General features: G+C 44.9%; 1 long non-coding RNA gene across 1 annotated transcript; it reads left to right on the forward strand.

Moving 5' to 3' along the window:
• Nucleotides 1-815: 815 nt before the first annotated feature.
• On the forward strand, nucleotides 816-4818 carry LOC123333743. The gene is made up of 2 exons (XR_006551238.2): nucleotides 816-2769; nucleotides 2957-4818. It is a non-coding gene; the product is annotated as an uncharacterized LOC123333743 (long non-coding RNA).
• The last annotated feature ends 1893 nt before the right edge of the window (nucleotides 4819-6711 follow it).

Below are 6711 nucleotides of genomic sequence, written 5' to 3' on the forward strand. Positions count from 1 at the left end.
TTGGGAAAGGAGTACGTCAAGGCTGTACATTATCACCCTGCTTATTTAACTTATATGCAGACTACATCATGTGAAATGCTGAGCTGGATAAAGCACAAGCTGGAATCAAGATTGCCGGGAGAAATATCAATAACCTCAGATATTCAGATGACACCACCTTTATGGCAGAAAGTGAAGAAGAACTAAAGATCCTCTTGATGAAAGTGAAAGAGGATAATGAAAAAGCTGGCTTAAAACTCAACATTCAGAAAACTTAAGATCATGGCATCTAGTCCTATCACTTCATGGTAAATAGATGGGGAAACAGTAGAAACAGTAACAGACTTTATTTTGGGGGGGCTCCAAAATCACCATAAATGGTGACTGCAGCCATGAAATTTAAAAAATGCTTGCTCCTTGGAAGAAAAGTTATGACCAAACTAGAGAGCTTATTAAAAAGCAGAGACACTACTTTGCCAACAAAGGTCTGTCTAATCAAAGCTATTGGTTTTCCAGTATTCAAGTATGGATGTAAGAGTAGACTATAAAGAAAGCTGAGCACTGAAGAATTGATGCTTTTGAACTGTGGTGCTGAAGAAGACTCTTAAGAGTTCCTTGAACTGCAAGGAGATCCAACCAGTCCATCCTAAAGGAAATCAGTCCTGAATATTCTTTGGAAGGACTGATGCTGAAGATGAAACTCCAATACTTTGGCCACCTGATGCAAAGAACTGACTCATTGGAAAAGACCCTGATGCTGGGAAAGATTGAAGGTGGGAAGAGAAGGGGACAACAGAGGATGAGATGGTTGGATGGCATCACTGACTCAGTGGACATGAGTTTCATTAAACTCCAGGAGTTGGTTATGGACAGGGAGACTTGGCATGCTGCAGTCCATGGGGTCACAAAAAGCCGGACATGACTGAGCAACTGAACTGAATAAAACTTACTTCCCTGGTAAGCAACTATTTGATTCTGCCCTTTGAAACTCAGGGAGGTCAAGGAGGCTGAATGAGCCCTATTTCTTACAAACAATGGAACCGGGACATAGAAAGGGTTTGTACCTGGGAGGGCCCCACAGGGTTATCCATACCCCTCAGTCACACACACATTGGAACTGGGTTCAGAAAAACAGGGTTAAAAATCATGTGTGTTTGGACAAAATCATATTTTCTGCCATTTCAATAAACAAAGGAATAATAAACAATAAACAAAGGCCCACCATCAAGCCATCCATCACTTTAGCCACTCCAAAGTGCAACCAGAGGGGAATTTAGAACAGAGATAAAATGGGATAGGGCCCTGGCCGTATTCCTTTGATGAACATCAAAAAGCCCAGACTTTTGCATTGTAGAAAAGTACCAAAATCATTAAGTTGAGATGTCTGTTTTTTGTGATTAGCAGTGATTTTTGGATGTTCAACTACATGTTTTTTATTTCTTTTTATTTTCTTCTTTTTGTATGTTTTATTGAAAAACTCCTATGTATCCTGACCCTTCTTTTAACTCTTTGTAACAATTCCTTAGAGCTATCCAAGAGGCTGATTCCCAGGCTATCATCGTCAATAAGGTCCCTGAATAAATCATAGCTCTTGACTTTTAGGTTGTCCTTTTTTTTTTTTTCCCCAGTCATATGTGCAAGAAGGGTTGAGGGGAATAACTGCTGGGACAAGGACACGAGAGGGCAACCATGGAAAACTCTCAGCCCTCTAAAAGTAAAGTAGTATATGAGCAAATACATGTGACCCACCTCCATCCCTTTAGTATCAGCACCATTCCCTTCCCTTTGGCTCCAGCCATGCCAGTGCCCCGCCTCCTCACAAACGGAAGGACCTAACACCTGGGGCTGGGCCTTGGAAGAGGGGCTGTAAGACCACGGCTCTGGGGAGGAGGGAAGAAAGGAGAAGAACCTGTTGAACTAGGAGGAAGCATTCTTGTCATTCTCTCCCCAGACTGAAAAGGAAAGCGAGTGAGAGAGCAAGTGAGGTGAACTGGAGAGGGGATGAGGAGGGACTGTGAAAGTTTGGACGTTCTCCCCTTCTGAGTCAGAAGCCGGTGGGTGCCGTGTTGTCTCCTTGCTTCCAGCAGGATCTGAAGAAGGCAAACTTCGGACTGCTCTCATCTTGCAAGGCTGTGTGTATGACAAGGGGCAAGGTTCGGTGCCCAGAGGAGGATGGAATTTGATGCGCAATAGACAGATTGACTTGGGGCCTCTGCATAGCCATGCCATCCCAGATGCAAGATGGGAGAGGCTCGCCCAGCCTGCATTCTTCTGTGAAACGTAAATTTGCAAGGCATTGCGTTGGCCAGTGCCTAAGTTCCCTCATCCATACATAATAAAATGCATCATGTTTTCAAGTTAACCAACAATGAAAATTGGTGAGTATCTTTTCCTTTTTCTTCTTTCTACAATGCAATCAGATAGGCTATTCCTGTCATTTATAACATACATGTGTCACAGAAGGTGAATTCATCGGAGAAGGGAGAGGGACTGGGGAAAATGTGAAAGGGACCTCTTAATCTGTCTCAAGATTTCAGTTCAGTTCAGTCCAATGTTGCTCAGTCGTGTCTGATTCTTTTAATTCAGTTTACTAACAGCGCAATGGATTAATCTCACTCCCTCTTTTGATGCACAGTGAAGAGGAAAAGTAAAAGAAGGATTGGAACAAGACTCCAGGACAGAGTTTTAAATAAAGTGATGCTTAATAAATATGCAATGAATTGATTGGTCAAGGAGAAACAGTTAATGACAGACACCCAATTCAGGGCAACAGTTCAACAAGAGTCCTGGGTGAGGAAATGCCCCCTTCAGGCCTTGGGTTAACCTGCCCATCACCTCCTGACCTCTGACAACAACACCTGTCTTTCTCACCAGTCCAGCATTTCTCAGTAATACAAAAATGCCCATAGTGACAATTTCATTTGTATCTAAAAACATGGAAGATGAGGAAGTTGAGGGTTTTTATTTTATTTTACAGATAAGGAAGCTGAAGCTGAAACAGATTAAGTGACCAGTCCACCGTCCCAAAGGGATGCTTCCAGGACCAGAACCCAGGTGTCCTGACTCCCAGGCCAGGCTGACTCCTTGGCTCTAACTGCGTCTCCTGAGACTTTGCTTTGGGTTCAGCTGCCATTTGGATTCAGCCACGCGGGACACTTCTCCCCAGACTGACTTTGTGCTGCTCCTGACCTCTCTGCTAGACTTGTTAAGAGTATGCCTGCCACAGTGCTTTTAGAACTAGGTCCCAGAGATAAGCACACTCATTTTTGCTCAGAAAAATCCCCAAAGCCACCACCCTATTGAAACCAAGCAAACCCTGTGAGGATCCCAGGCACAGAAACTTTTTGGTGTCCCCCATTTTTTATGTGTAAGGAACAGGCTCCAGGACCTTCCCTGAGTTCCACAGGGCAGATTCAACAGGTGCTAATCAGGAAAGGGAGGAGAAGCAAGACAAGGGAGAACAGGTCAAGAAAGAATAGCACAGCCTTGGGGCAAGGCCTCTTTCTGCCTCAAGGGATACACATCTCTGTACAGAATTAAACCCCCAACAGAAGGAAGGTGAACTATTTGATGAAGCATTCTTCATTCCAGAGAGAAGGTCATAGTTCTATAACCTTCAGAACCACAAAAGTTCCTCAAGAGACAACCTGAGACCAGATTAAAAGAATGCAGGCCCTGCACACACCCTGATCCTTATCAACTATCCTGCTCCAGAACCACTGATATAAAACTCCTCACCAAATCCATCCCCAGGTTGGAGCACACCGTTTTTGATGGTGGGAGCCCACTATGTCCCCCTTAGCCTGGCAAAGCAATGAAGCTATTCTTTTCTACTTCACCCAAAACTCTGTCTCCAAGATTCAATTAGGCACCAGGGCAGAGAGGTCAAGTTTTCGGCATCGTTATGACCTCCTAACTGGAATCGCTGTCAGAAGCACTTTGTGATTTTCCTATCTGGCTCAGTAATCCTGGGAAAATCACTTCACCTCTTTCAACTCCAGCATCTTTACCTGTAAAATATGGATGATAATACAATCCATTCAATGTTGTTGACAAGATTAAATGAGATAGCTGTTTTGAAGGGCTTACTAGGTGCTCAGCAAGGGTGATCTGCCCATCCTTCCTCCTCCCTCTTGCTTTTTCTTCTTTGCTATGGTTCATCTTGCATGTCACTCCCAGACTGATCTTTCTGAAACTGCACTCACATCAGGCTATTCCCTGGATCACAAGTCTCAACTGACTTCCCACTGCCAAGTCCAGTCACCTCTCCATGTACCATGCAGGACCCTGGGCCACCAGCCACCCACTCCACTCTTCTCCCATGCTTCATCTCCCACTGCTCAGGAACACACTCAGTCTGGTTGCACAGTTCCCATTCACGCTGACTAGTTCCTCTTTTCCTTTGCTTCTGCTAGTTCAACCCCCTGGAATGCCCCTCCCTGCCTCTCTAGCCCTGGAGGCATCCCTCCCTGCTATGTGAATCTCTCCCTTCTCTTATTTCCAACTCCATTTCCTATCTGTATCTGTTGCTTCAGCACCAATCACAGAGTTACATCAGTCTTCAGGTTGTTTCCCCTGCCTATATCTTTCCTTATCAATTTTACTGTCCCTCCAGGGCAGTCCAAGGTCTTTACCACTTTGAGTTCCCACTAAGCCGGTAGAGTTAAGTGGGTACACCAAATGAATCCACATCTCCAGGCCTGAGTCCAAATCCCAGGCACAGTATTTCCTTGCTGTCTCTTTTTCTCAGCTGTAAAATTAATAATTTGACTTCTTTGGTAGAGCGTTGCTTTTTTCAAATGTGCTTTGCCATCAAATAAATATTCACTGCATACCTGCTATATGTGACCTGTGCTTTTTGACATATTGAGCTTATCTAATACTCATCATCTCAATGTAGTAACCTCAGCTCTGGAACCCCAAATTCTAGCATGAAGTTCATGGAGATGAAATTAAAAGATTGCATCTGAAGTTGCATCATGCCTGACAAGTAGTAGATGCTCAGTACATCTTTTCTGAACCTGACTATTAGGTCCTCAATTAATTGGACACAATTAACTCCCTCATGCAGTACTAAAACAAGCAGATTCCCTGTCCTCATGGAGCATTCCTCCCAGCAAAGGGTGAAATAGACATGAAGCAAATAATGACACTTATCAAATAGAGTATGATGAGAACATATATTGGGACCTAGGGGCTTCCCTGGTGGCTCAGATGCCAATCTGCCTGCAATGCAAGAGACCTGGGTTCAATCAATGAGTTGGGAAGATCCCCTGGAGAAGGAAATGGCAACCAACTCCAGTATTCTTGCCTGGAGAATTCCATGAACAGAGGAGCCTGACAGGCTACAGTCAATGGGGTCACAAAGAGTCATACATGACTGAGCGAATAACACTTTCAATGGGACCTAGCATGGCTACAGTATTGGGCCAGACTTCTCTGAAGAAGATACTGAGTGTACATCTGGAAGATAGGAATCATGTAAGTGGGAAGAGAGAGGAGAAAAGATTTAGAGGTAGGGAAGATGGATATTCCAGACAGTGGCAAGAGCAAGTACAAAGGTCCTAAAGCAGGAAAGCATAGAATCTTTTCCAGGAAATTGAGCATAGCTTGGTGAAGACAGTGGAGCAAGGTGAAGCTAAAGGCGGGCTCCTATAGAGTGTGCAGAGTCTGGCTGACCATGCTGAGAAATTTGCATGTGATGCCCCATGGGACCACTGGGAGTCCCAGGCCACAAGATTGACATGATCAGGTCTGTGTTTTTGGAAGATCACTCCGGATATATGTGAAGAATAGATGAAAGGTCGAGGGGGGATTCAGGAAAGTGGAACTGAGTTAAAGAAGCACTGGTGCCTCGAACACTCCCAGTAAAGATGCTAAGTGTCTGTGGACCTGGAAGCTGGCCACAGCTGTTGGTGCTCAGAGAGCAGCAGCAGCTTCCAGGCCCAAGAACCATCTCCTTCCTGAGGCACATTTGCCCCACCTCTATCTCTTGTCCATGCTCTTCCCTCTCAGTGAGACAGCCTGATTTTGGGTGGGGATGGAAAAAAAAGAACTGCAAACACCACCCCATTTAAGCGTGGGCTAAGGCCACAGACTAGTTTGAACCTGTTGGTTCAGAGCTAGCTACAAGGCAGAGACCTACCTGGCCTGATTCAGAGTGGCCTCTCCACATTCTTGTGCCCACAATCACCTACAGGAGGCCAGGGTCCACCCCTTCCTACCCAGACAGCTGGCAGTGACCCAACTTCCACTTACATCCCCTGCATCCAGACGTGACAGCTGCATTCTCTTGTTTGGAGTTGAGTAGCTTCTGGAGGTGGGATTAATAGGTAGGCTCTGGGTTGGAGATGTGGAAATAAGAGCCCGTTCCTGATACTGGCAGTTCTTCCCACTAAGACCTGATGGCCTAAACTTTGGGTGTATCCACAGCTCAGACAGCCCAGGCTCAGGTGGAGCCCCCAACACACACGATTCCATGTTAGTCTCCTCTGTTGTGAGCAATTGAAATGAACATTGATTGGGGTTAGGGGACTTCGGTTTTAGGACTCTGCTCTGTCAACAATATACGCAGGTAACACAACTTCTCTTGGCTTTGACTTTTTCAACTCTAAAATAAGGGAACAATGCTTGTGTTATGTATATCAAGCAGGTGAGAAAGAAGACCTATGCGAAGGTATTTAGAAAAGTTAAAAATACAGTACCAACGTAAAAGGTGTTAATAATGATATC

The sequence above is a fragment of the Bubalus bubalis genome, chromosome 5 (assembly GCF_019923935.1).
Source record: "Bubalus bubalis isolate 160015118507 breed Murrah chromosome 5, NDDB_SH_1, whole genome shotgun sequence".
Taxonomy (NCBI): Eukaryota; Metazoa; Chordata; class Mammalia; order Artiodactyla; family Bovidae; genus Bubalus; species Bubalus bubalis.